The sequence below is a fragment of the Euwallacea fornicatus genome, chromosome 29, assembly GCF_040115645.1.
Source record: "Euwallacea fornicatus isolate EFF26 chromosome 29, ASM4011564v1, whole genome shotgun sequence".
Classification (NCBI taxonomy): Eukaryota; Metazoa; Arthropoda; class Insecta; order Coleoptera; family Curculionidae; genus Euwallacea; species Euwallacea fornicatus.
In genome coordinates, this window is record NC_089569.1 from 1,716,777 (window position 1) to 1,730,506 (window position 13,730).

General features: G+C 37.9%; 1 protein-coding gene across 5 annotated transcripts in view; it reads right to left on the reverse strand.

Annotated features, from left to right (window-relative positions):
* LOC136347580 (potassium channel subfamily K member 18) overlaps window positions 1-13,730 on the reverse strand; it is a 164,882-nt gene that overhangs the window by 31,197 nt on the left and 119,955 nt on the right. The window lies entirely within an intron of this gene.

Here is a 13,730-nt window from a genome sequence, read left to right on the forward strand (position 1 = left end):
TTGTTAAGTCGCGTTTACTTTCGCCGTTTATATTCCGAATTGGGGTTTTATCGCTGGTTTTATTCCTGGTGTTTTATTCATGCCTGTAAATGCGAACCTCATCGGGTCAGTATTACAATGTCGCGTTTATGAGCAAAACACAAATCCCTGCTTCGAAGTATTAATTAATACAAATTCAAATAAGGAATTAAAAACCATCCCTGCAGCAGCAGCAGCAGCAGCAATCGCTCTCAATCCTCGGAATAATCAAACTGGTGTAATTAAGGAAGAGTTTCACCAATTAGTTGGCTGCCAATAGGACTAATGATTAAATATGGAAATTCAAATCGCATATTAATTATTACTCGTCAAAGTTTATGAAAATTATTATCGTTCTCAATTCTCATGCAGATCGATAGACCCGATTAGTATTAAATCTTCAACCAAAGGTCGAGACGTCTTTTAATTATTCTATTATAATTGTGTAATTAATTATTTGTTTTCTTGCGCAATATGTACTGTGCGTCATGGAAAAGAGAACACCCCGCAAAAATGATTTTTTAATTGCCTGAATACCAAAAACAATCAGTTTGTCGATCAATTATAGTATTTTTTTAGTGTAAAAAGTGCAACAACAAATCAAACTTATATGGCCAGGATATCATTTATTGGGGCACAGTCTGAAAGGGGTTCTTCTACGTTCGGTCAGGCTGGTCACAAAGAAGGAGAGGGTCGAAAAGGCGTCGCAGAGCTGCTGAACCCCAAAATTGCCGTCACAGAATACGATACACGTTTTTCTCGCACGGATGACATATTTGAATACGAACCATTTACCCCATCTTCACCGACAAACTTCTTCGCTGTGGTTTAAAGAACGGGTGTAGAAGGGCCTGGAATGAGCCAAAGTAGTCCGCAGCAACGGATGCAAATTTTGTCTGGGCATGCATGGTGGTCGAGTAAGAACGAGAAGGTGACAAGGTGCCGAAGACCGGAGAGACTATAGTTCGGGGTGCTAAGGCTCATCTTAGCAAGTCACTTTTGGTTTTCATCAGAGGCAATGTGATCGCTTTTTTTGTCCGAGAAGTCTTGGAGCGGCATATTCTGCCCTATCTCAGAACACTCCTTAATACAGTTTTTCAAGGTAATGAACGACCACATGTAACTCGGGTTATTAAGTATTTGTTCCAATAAAACCACATCAACTTGCTATCTTGGCCACCTCGATCACCAGATTTATCACCAATCGAACATGTCTGGGATACTGTGGGAAAAAGGCTACAAATTTTACGACAAACCCTAGCGGTGCTCTGTAATGTCGTACAGATAGCCTGGAATGAGATTATTCAAGAGGACATCGGACATCTCATTGAATTGACGCGCAGACGTGTCCCAAAATGCATAAAACAACGGGGAGGGCCGACATAATAAATTTTTTCAGGTCTCGGCCATCGAATTTGTTGATTTTTTTACGATATTTTTATGTTAATATAAAAAAACACGTATACCAAAAATGATTTAAATCAAATTGTTTTTACTGGGTGTTTTCTTTTCTATGTCACACAATATAATTTACAAATATGGAAAGTTTTGATGATAAAAGTTGGCTTTCGCCTCTGGGAGGAATAGCAACAACTATATGACGCCTGAGCAGACATATTGCTGGTGTATAGGTAATTAATGAGAGGCATTAAAGTTTCGTGAGGCTAGTGCAGTTGGGATATAGTAAAATTCATACATATAACAAAAGAATTCATTGTTCATTTGAAAATGCGCATTTTCTTTGAACGTACTATATTTGTTTAACTCTAAAAGCACATATCTCTTTTATTTCCAGACATCAGTTAAACACTCATATTTGCCGTTTCATTTCGGCAAAAGGGCAAAAACAAACGGAAAACGACAATACACGTGAGCTTACAAAAAGATTCACATTACAGAGCAAACGAACGTCATTTCGCGGTTTTTCAATTAATTTCGTTTGAACGAGATAAATTCGCGACTTTTTGCGGGAAATATTTTGATAAGGAAAATGATGTCACCACCGAAACTGGATGCTTTTAATCACACAAATGTCCTTACTAAATTAAATCTGGAAGCAGCTACTTTGTAGGTAAAACATCTGTTAATTATACTCTGAACATTTTTCAGTACATCAAAACAAACTTTAGTTGTTAACGAAGCAATTATTAATTTTAACTTTGCGAAATGAGGTAAAACCCTTTCCATTTGGTCGGAAACTTTCCTGGAGTTTTAGGTTCGTTTGATTTCCAGAAGGACAGAGACAGAAGGAACTTTTAAGCCAATTTAAATTACCACGCTCTTGCACCGTGGAAGACTGTTTTCAGGAATAACAACCTTTGTCCCTTTGGCTGGACTTGTTGATTTCATGAAAATGAACTCATCGCTCCAAGATCGACCTAATGGGTTTGCACACCAAATGCAAGTATGGCAATTATTTTAATTATTTTAAAGAGAGCAAGAATCTCCCCGAAGAAAATTTTGCGGCAAAATTTTAACGATAAAAAAACAAGAAATATATGGAAAAATCGGCCGAAAGAACTCAAAACCGCAAGCATCTTACGAAACCGACTATTGGGGGACTTATTGGGGATTATTGCGTACTCAATTATAGAGACAGCTAAGGCCAGTTGACGTACGTCCGACCCCTCCGACAGAGGCGACTATCCTCGAAGCTCGTCCGAAGATTTGCTGATCTACTCAGGGAAATTAGGAACATATCTAGTACATAACCGAGACGTAAGTAGGAACAACTTTTCAACGCAGTCATTTTCCCCGACCAATGTTCGTTGTGAAAATTAAAAACAAATTAAGAGAAAAGAGAAAATATTCAGGGTAAAAAGAAATAACAAAACTAAAGCAGTAAATGCCATGGAGACAGATAATCTAATCCCGGACAAGATTGTAGTTCGCAACACCTCAAAACAGGAAAAATCACAGGCGACTTGGAGGAGTTTCTGGACTCTGGGGGTCTTAGAAATCACCCACAAGGGCTGCGTCTTCGCTTTCAGCTGTAACACAGGACAAATACTTATAGACAAGGATGGATGGATGGGAAACGGACGATGCCAAATGGACGATACCTTGATCTATAAACGCATACGTCACAATGTTCCAAGCTGGTGTGTGCCATTTTCATATGTTCAAGCTAGTCTGATCCACCAGCATGTAGTAAAACTCACATAATATTTTCCGACGGTAGAGCAGCGATATTGGCCATTGGCTTTAGCGTGGTACAATGCAAACTGATTATATAGTGTAAAGGCTCCTTGGAAACTCTATAAAGGAAACCACAAAATCGTCCTCTTTGTATTGGAAGATCCGTGGTGATCCCGAGCAACGAAAAAGCAGGTCAATTGGCCGGATCGGGCTAAACAAATCGTGGGAATCCCAAAGAGCATGGGGTTCTTATAACTGAGGTCGACGATTAAGTAGATGTTGCTGCATTACCACAGAACGGGCCACGGCATGTGATAGGCTAGGGAGCCCGCAACAACAGCAGATGCCAGGAGGGTGAGGCGAAAAGTTTGAGGACGGTGATTGGCCGTTACCCTCTTCAAGTACAGGGGAGCTGGAAGCTAAGAACAGCTGATGTATGTCCAACCACTCGAACGAAACCGACTACCTCAGAAGTTTTGCCAACCTGCAATATAATTCAATAGTCAGTAAACTTATCTGGCACCCGAAACTAGTGAAGATTTAAGCGGGAGCAATGTTTAATTCTAAAACAAAGTTTTTTAATTATTTAAGTTCTCATTAAATTTTAATGATCAAGCACCTTCTAATCAACGCTAAATCCCTGAGGAGTACGAATCGAACTTATCGGCCCTGTGCAACTTTCGTATTAATCTTGTTGAAACTAGAGATTTCGCTCAATTAATAACATCAGATAAAGTATTGAAAGCGTTAAGAAATTGGATACTTCAGCTCGCTATTGTAATCCATCTCAGTAACAAGCAGTCATTTATTTTTGCTCCAATCCTTTCCTATTAAGGGCAAAGTTGCTTTTTAAGCTTTTCACGAAAGGCTCTATTGAAGACATAAGAAAATTTACAACAAAGAAATACGCTCGCGAAACCTAGCTTGGAGGCATAATGCCATTAAACTTCCATTGTTAAGGAGGCCTGTAACTGAACAACATCAGTATATAAATTGCTTTATACTGGAAACGTTAGTGGCGAGAGTAGAGTGTAGGGCTCACCGCAACATACGAGGCAAGGCAACGTTATCTAAATTTTAAGCAGGGAATATGGGGTTTAATAGACACATTGCAATATCTAACTAAAACATGCTTCAGATGTATGTTAATGTTGCCACCAGCAGGTAGTGGGAACAAGCCTTGCAGAACACACATGAGGCAGTAATATCTTTTTATATCACCCCATTTTAAACTAGTGCCAGACAGGGGGCGCGATAAATCTCTCATATAAAAATTTATTTTCAACAACAAAACGAACTCCATATGTTTGATGTGCAATCGTGCCACTTCAATATTTTATACTCTGTACCTTGTTAAATTTCAGTCGGGCGGCCCTGCCGTACATTAAAGAAAATTGGAGATTTCTCTTCGAAATTTATTACTATACATTTTGTTTTTATTGTAAATAGAGTTTTTGAGGGAAAACATATACTTTTATTTGGACAGAAAGTGTAACGAAAACATCAGCGACCTCGTAATTATTCGCGGGCTTGGTGAAATCAAAAGTTGAATTTTTGCGGAGAACTTTTAATAAAAATAATTAAAAGCGCAAAAAAATTGCGAAAATCGAACTCGAGAGACAGAATTTCGCGAATTGGCCGCAGTAAACGCGCACACACACACACACGTCAAAAAGAGGGAATAAACTAAATCTAACAACATAAATTTCCGTCATTTTCCCCGTTTTAATAACACAAAAGAAAATTGCAAAAATTACCATATAAATTATACTTCCTTAGCACAGTCCAGTTCCTACACGCCCACTCACTGGACCAGACACGAGTCCGCCCGAAGTGTAACCGATCAGCTGCCGATCGCGCTCATGATTTGGGTATCAGCAAATTGGTATGGTATAATGCTCCGAAGCAATTCCGCAGCTTTTAAATTATTATGGCGTCACAATGTTAATTACTACCGAAATTCCTGGTGGACTGGCGGAACCGGAACGGGATCCGAAACTCATTGCGAATGTAATCCGAGTTAAAACTGGGGACAGATCCGGTCTAGGCCGGCGAAACGACTCGCCTATCCGACAAAGGGGCCCCCGTATTGTTAAACATAGGCCCCCGTAATTAATTTGAGCCCCGACGTATTGTTTTGAATTTCCAGGGGTTAGATCTCGATCGCGAAAGTTCTAATTGCCCTGGCCTGTTGATCTCGAACGCGCTTTTGTTCGTTTTCTGCCGAGTCGTTTTATTAAACTTGATCTTATGAAAATTGATGGGTTCGCTAATTTTGTTTCGTTTTTAGTATAGAGTTGCATTCGATGTAGTTCCAATTTGGTTATTTCGGGAATTCGTTCTTATGGAGTCACATTCAAGGTTAATTTGGCTGATATGACCCTGAATTTCAAAATAGGCACTAAAAGCATTAAACCGTAGCGAAATAATTAAAGAGTCTTTCCCAAGAATAATTAAGGCTCAAATCAGTAATTTCCCCTTTCTGTGTTTGATGTAGCCTTTCATGTAATTAAAACCCTTTTTCGGCGGATCTGTTTCAGACAGTTTCCATGGAACAAAAAGAGGAGAATAGGATAATTTTGATGATCAAACGGGATTTTATAACTGATAATTACGCTCTACAACCACCACTACTTTACTGATAAGATCCTCCTTCAAGGCAAAAATCCATTGTGCATTATTGTGTTAAGTCATTTTCAATTAAGCTGTCGTGGTGAAAGCAATAATCCCCGGGGTTAAAGTGTCGATTAGTCTCCCGGCGAACAAAAATTCAACGAAAACTGGCGATGAACCGCATCCGATAGAGCTTTCAGGGGAAATTTCATCTCGACATTCGAAAAAACTTTCTACTTCTTTTTACATCGATGTCGAAGTGCTGGAGGGCAATCACATAGATGTAATTCGATTAAGTATATTGTGAATACCTTAAGCAACCATAAACGTATTCAAAACATGTCTCAAATTGAATTTCAGGCGAGCTAAACTGACTTATTAAAAAGTTCGGAGGCGCAATGGATTTTAGATAGAAATAAATTTGTATTTTGATGGAATCGTTTGATATTCTAATTCAAGTGTGTTTTATATTTTTCTGCCGAAAAGAAGTTTCATCGTCTTTAATACAGGAGACACCCTCTCATTTTTGGAAAAAAAAAACATTTTCCATCCCAAATGTGCTCGTAAATTAGCCATCTCGATGATTTTCAATTCCCCGCAAAGTAACCAATCTAAAGCGCATTATGCGGCTTAAAAATCGATAATTTGTTATTTCCCCCTAAATTGTTAGCCACTCTTTTTCCTGCACTGATCGAGCAATTTTCCACATCACTTGCCGCACAAAGTAACTGGTTTATCGTAGTCAGTGCTGTGGGTTATTGTTCCATTTGAAAATTGTTTTAAGGGAATTTCGCATTCAGACAATTATTCTTTACATAGTTTCCCTAAAATCAAATTCCTCTTAGCAATTTACCCGCCCAATCAAGCCCGGAAACTTTTTCATAAAATTCCTCCGATAAGTTTCCGCACAGAGACGAATCGGTAGTGTTCTATGGAAAACTTTTAATATGGCTTCGCTTATAGAGTTTAGCTCGCTTTAGCAACTTCTTAAACAAAATAAGAACAAGGCTTCTTCATTTTCCTAAACTTGGGAGACTCTAAATTAGTAATTACACCATTAGTGCCCGACAACAGCATATTTTGATGCAGTATACAGAATGCTTTGGGATGAATGGGAAATGTTTTTAAGTAGTTGAGTTCTGAAATTGCTTCGACTAAACTTGTCGTAACGTGAGTTATTAGTTAATATAACTATTTCAGGGCCATAACTCATTTCGCTTAATATCGTCGAAGTGAGAATTGGGGAGTTGCAGCCATCGATCAATTAACGTAAACCTCAAAGCGCCCAATTGAATGCATCAGCCCGTGACAGGTTTCATTAAAAATTTTGACCGGATCTACATTTTAAAATTAATACTAAACTCGATCACCCTCATGAAAGCGTCGCGGAAACATCAATCACATTTTTTAGGCGAATATTTCGGCAAAGGAAAAGCCCCCGACAATGATTAATGTCATATATCTTTTTCGCGTTTCTACGTATATCTCGACGTTTTATTAAAAAAAAAAAACACACCACCAAACACATTATTTTAAAGAATGAATGAAAATTATTAACTTATACGCCATACATCAAATGATATGGTAACTCGGTGCTCCAACATTCCATTCTCTCTTTAAGCATTTATACATGCACAGTTTTAGTTTTTATTCATATAAAAACTTATATTGACCTACAATTTCCACAATTAGTTCCCACTGCATTAAGATAAATCATCGTGCACGTTCGAGTATTCTCGTGTGTGCCTGCCAAGTCGAGTGTTTTACGTGAATTGTCGTCCTTCTCTATTAGCGTTGAACCGCAGGAGACAGGAATTTTTCTACTCTATTTTTGCTAATTGACTGCATAGCGGGAATTTTGAAAAACTGCCTAGTGTTGCTCTCTATTTTAGAAGAAGTATCTGTTTCTTCCATTCAAAGCAAAGGAAGATATCTTAAATTGGAAAAATTTCCGAAATGAGGAAATCCATTTTTGGCAAATTTATTGCCTTACTTCGTTCATCAGTTTAAATTCGAATTCGCGATTATTCATTTAGGAACAAGTGCCTTCTTTCAGACCCTAATGGCTTTTGTAACGTTATTAATAGAGTATTTTAACTTTGTAATAAATAAAAGCTGCTAAAGACGCCGAGATGGAAATTTCATTGACACGGGAAAATATCTGGAGGGGTGCAGGGACCTTTTCGATCGAATCTTTAGAATATTTTTAAGTTACTGCTAAACTAAATTGAAAAAAATAACGTTAAAAAGGCTAGCGCAAATCTCCACCATTCATTTCGGCCCAATAAGGGAAAAGCCCTTCGTTCACCTCATATACGAAAAGAGTGATAGACCCGACCACAAAGCTCGTTTATATGAAGCAGCATCTGCCGTTGCACCCTTTAATCTTGTTTATGGGAAAAGTCTGTCGAGAAATACGATACCAACGAAAATTGTTTACCTAGCTTCATCTACAGCATATAGATGTTAGATTATCTTTTATACGCAGACGTTTCGGAGATATTACGGCGGTTATGTACTGCGAATTGTGAATACCAGTCGCAGTATCAACAAATTGTTGTTTACCTCTTTATCCGAAGAAAGGAACTCTTTTTTTTTTGGGAAGTTGCAATATTCCCAACCCATATCAGCCTAATTAATCGCCCCTGCATTTAGGCGGTCGAATCGAACATCTCCACATAAAAACTTGCTTTTGCCCGAATTGGACTTTGAAAAACTGTGGAATTGTCGATTTTTCAACATGGAATATTTGCGAATTCTAGTTTTAAAAACCACACAATTTGTTACGTACGCTGAAGCATCTATTTGCAACCAGATGTAGAGCAATTATTCCAAAAAAAGGGACATATTTCTGTTACCAAGCCGGGCAATATGTCCTTTTAAAGATAATTCAACTTAACTACTTCAATTTAAAGGACTCAACGTTCAAAATTGGCACTAACGACTCGGCGTTTAAGAGTGCAGGTTTTATAATACGCCTATTAACGAAAGCTTTATGAGAAAATTGTCTAATTCTGCTAAAAAATTAAGTCGGGAATTAAAGAGAAATTACCTCTTTCCTTGACAATATGGTGACAAATAATTAATGCCAGTCGCTTCCATTTGGGAAATCTTCTTTTTTGATAAACTACAAGGGAGCATTTCAAGTTTATGTGCAAACACACTTTTCGATTGTTGGCGAGTATGGTGACGAATATTTGATGATACTCGTTTCAAGCCGTCCTCGGTGTGTTGGTAGTACAGAAATGAGAAGAAACTCAAAATAAATATTTGACTTATAATATTCTAAATTCATGTAATGTAATTATGATTTTACACTTTTCTCAGTTTCCTGGCAATATAGTTATAAATAATTTGTATCAGTTGGTCCCATTAAACATTTCTTTGTTGATAAACTAGGATAAAATGGTCCCAGATTCTTAATAATTCGAAGACGATTATTGTGTGTTAATTGCGCCCTTTGAAAAATGTCTTTTTTTCAAAAAAATACGAAGCTGTCTTCAGTCTTGGTATTATAATAGTAAGAAGAAATGCATATTCACTTGTAATATTCGGAATCAGTCTAAGAATTATCATTTTAATTCTGCACTTCTTTCAGCTTGTTGACAATGTAGTGATGAAAATTTACCGTGTAAACTGTCCCGTCGCAAAAATTTTACAAATCGTGAATACGCGTAGATATCAAAATCATCAGTCTTTCAAAAACTAAAAGAACTATTAAAACTCCACCTTCTTATGCTCTCTTAAAATTCATTGAAAATTCAAGTAAGCAGAACCAACTTAATCGAGAATTTTCCAGTAACTTAAACTGACCTGCAGCCGGATACTCGAAATCCCGATTCGATTTCGATTGAGATTTTATCAAGTTTTAATTAACTAACTTTGAGCGACACTCGGCATAGATATTCTCAAATTTTTTGAAGTAACCCAACTCGAGTTAAAATCATCCCGTGTTTCGTTCGAATTCCCGAATTTCAACACTACATCGACCCTCGATGAAATTTGGGTCCATCATACTTGAAAATTCAGTTTGACGATGTCTGCCATCATGCCGTAACAATTTCAAACCTTGCATTGACGAAATTGACCCATTGTCCTCTGCTCGTACCATTGAACGTATTCCCTTTATCTCTCCTCACGAAACACCAAGAGAGGTCCCGTCATCAGATAGGCCATTAAACTCATCTTTCATCACCTAACGAATTTCTCCTTGGCTTTCAATAAAGCCCGGGGTATTGAAGCGTGTACCCCTTTTTGTGGACACCTCCGTCAGTGTTGACACTTGACATCGACACGGATTTGTTCATGAATTGTTTATTAGTTTACCCCCCAGAGGGGAATTGAGTCGAGACGAGAGCAAAAACCACAAATACTGAATATGATTTTTTTTTTAGCCTCGGAGAAAAATGATATCCAAAATTGTACGCAATTTTCTATTAAGAGCATTTAGGACTTGTTTTTCAGTGTTTGGTCTGATGCAACGTTACGAGGCGGTCATTTGTAACGAGATGAGGCACAATATCGAAAAGGAAAATTATTAGTCATAGTTAGGAGTGTTAATTATGACTTTGATCGTGATTGATGAAATCTAATGGTAACGTAGTAAATCAAACCAATGCAGAAATTCTGACGGTGACGTGTTTTCACGAGTAATGTAAAAGAGAGAGATAGCAAGTGCGGACGTGTGTCGAACAATTGACTTGTCACCTGTCAGTAGGAGAGAAAATGAGTACGTTTACACGGGAGCTCGCTCCAAATCCTTAAAATTTAGAAACACACTTTTGCTACTTTTAGTTGATGTCAGTGATTTATTACTTACCAGAATAAGTGACGTTAAATGTACGTTACTTTCAGCTCTTCTTCGTACAAAAGTTATCGTATTAACTTCAAACTTATGAAGAGTTATGTAAGTTTTGGACGGGAAATTGTTCGGCTTATAGGAACTTTCAAGTAGTCGGGACAGCTATTGATTTTAAGGGTTGAAGTTAGGGGGTACAAGTACAACAGACTTAGCGGTTGATGAAGAAAAATATTGCAGGTTTCTATAGAAAAAATGCCGAACTCCCAATAAAAATAAAAATTTACCTCTGGCTGTTGCCATATGCAGCGAAATATATCGGGACTTTATTTATTTCTGGGAGTTGGCGAGAACTTCAATAATATATTGATGATAAAAAGTTTCCTTCCGAGATTTCGGACGATGATTGTCTCGGGAGCGTATATCTTGGGAGTATCATGCAGCGATCGTTCAACATTTTTATTTTCATTTCCAAACGTGAAAAATGGCTTTCAGATTGTCAGTGCTACGCAGCAGAACAACCATTAAGAGATGTCGTTTATTGCTCTTCGCGGACAACTTATTAATCCCCAATTTAAAGAACACACTAATCAGAAGAAACGAGGAGGTTCGTTACTAATAAGCACCTAAACAATGCATAATAATCTTGTTAGATGCAGGTCTTGAGGGCCTAGTCGAATTAACGTTAAATAAACCTTAACGCAAACAATACTCTGAGGTGATATCGCGCTCAGCTATGCAAATTACTAGAGAGCGCTATCTTGCTGGCTTAACACCTCAGCCTTGGAGTTGTATTAAAATTTTACGGTTACTCCTATGATAGTTCATATCCCATGGAGTTTTAATTTAATAGATATCAGGTGGCAATGAAGTTAATCCGATATTACCGAATTATCATGCAAATTGTCGCTTTGATAACGTTTAGGAGAACTTCTAGTTATCATATTTCCCGACTACCTAAAAACGTTTCCCTGTTAAAGAACATGGGCTCCAATTCATTACGGCAATTTGTCAAAATATTTTTCAGTTTCCCAGAGGGCAATAAACTCTCCAATTTAGATGTAAATTATAAAGAACGAGCAAACTAAATGGGCATATAAAGCGTAAACGTTAAAATTGTCGAAATATTGAATAAGCTACCTACAACGAGGCAATTAGGTCGCAATAAATTTAATGATAATTTGTTAGTTTAAAAGAAAAGAAAATATAGAAAAATACTCCGCTAAATTATTCATTCGTTTAACTGGCATGAAGGTGCTGCACCTCCCCAGCTCTTGTCGTTGCCTTATTTAAATATATTGCCTGTTAATTTTTAGGGACCCTTCGTCCATTTTTCATTATTTACTGGCTTTTTAAGGATTTCCGGTGCCATTTTAAAAAGATTTACGATGGGATGAAGGAAATATAATTAAATACAGTCGACACCGGTAAATTTTGCGACGGGAATGTTTAAATGGATTGACGGCATGAAAAATTGGAACCAACGTGGCGTTTCCTCCGCCCAGTTGTCAAGAAACCAGCCGTGATTGTGCTCAACCAATGCTATCGACCCTTCGTCAAATTATCAAGAAATTAACAAACATTTTGGTTAAAATGCAACAAAAGATGTGTTTAAATACGAACCGCACACAGACGGACATAAAGTCAAATGCGGAATTAAGTTCCGGTCATTTATGTTACATTCGTAGTACGATATAATTACATTCGATTTGTTCCTGCTGCATTTTACAAAGCCCGCATGACTAATCTAGCAGAGTTTGCTCCTTCTTTTGAATATATTTTATAGAATTGCGCCCCTAAAGTGCCCCGATTCCCCCTTTATTGCCTTTACTCGTTTCGCAGCGATACGGATATTGCTTTTTGCTTTTGATGGTTAATTAAAACGGATTTTCAGTATTTTATGATCGTTTCGCAATGTTATTTTAATGAGCGTTTTCTTATTGTTTGTTCTATTGCGGTATTGAGACTTTGCGGGACTAGAACAGTGCCGCTAATTGGGTTTCAAATATACCCTCGTTTCATGTTAGAAGCAAATAAAGAAAACAAACCGAGGCAATGATAAATGCCCCTTTTGTGCATTTTTTTACTTTGCCGAATAACGAGATGTTTTCTATATTTTATATTGCGAGGGCTGCGTTTACGTGAAATTTATCAACGGCAACGTCTGGGCCCGACCAAAATACTTTAGAAATGTAGAGAGATTTTTGGTCGATTTGTTACAATTCCATTTCATTCTGGAACTCTGCGCCCCATATTGCCAGACATTTATATAGATACAGCAAGTAAATGGGGATTTAGGGACGGTATTTGTTATGTCGCTTATGGTTAACTTGTTGCGATATTTACTTGCTTAAGGCGTGATGAAGAGAGAGGAGGAAGGGAGTTCGAAAGGAAGCGAGTGACGAGTGCTCGACGAGGATGCGTGAGTATTTAGGGCCGGCCAGACACCGTCCCAGCTAGACGACCTTCAAGTAAGTCGAGCTGACCCAGCTTACGGAACGTCGACGCTCTGCAGATGATGGAACCCGAACCCTGGACCTCGAAGTTACCCCAGGTGCAGGCGGGGTCGCTCTGCGAAGGACAGAAACCGAACGTGACCTTAGTTCGGGGGAGCGTGCATCTCCGCAAAAAAGAAATGTTTATTCATCTCTTCGTGGCGAATGCAAGAAATTACTTAATCGCCCCATACAGTCGTTTCTGGACTGCATTAGCGTCGCAATAGAAACTGAAAAAGTGGTTTTATTTTTGCCGAAATAATGGCAACAATAAAAATGTATCATTTAATATTATCCGGTTATTACATTCATGTTGGCCAGGCTGTCGCAAGAACACAATACTAAAATGAAAAATGACGCATAAAAATTGTACCATTCGGTTTGGTTTTTGGCTCGGTGTTCGCAAATAAACACACCGCAGGTTACACAACGAAAAACTCTGTTGTTCCATTGTCCCAAATAAATTTAGATGGATAAATTATTAAGTCAATTTGTTGAAAATTCTCAAATGCTCAGTCCTCAAAGCGCAGTGCTATGCTAATGAATGCGACTAAAAATTTATGGAAATGAAAGCGAGGCAAGCAATAAAAATCTCATATATTCGAGCCTTATATCTTACTTTTAAGGATTACAACCGGAACAAAAATCCCTTTTACATCTTACCAGCG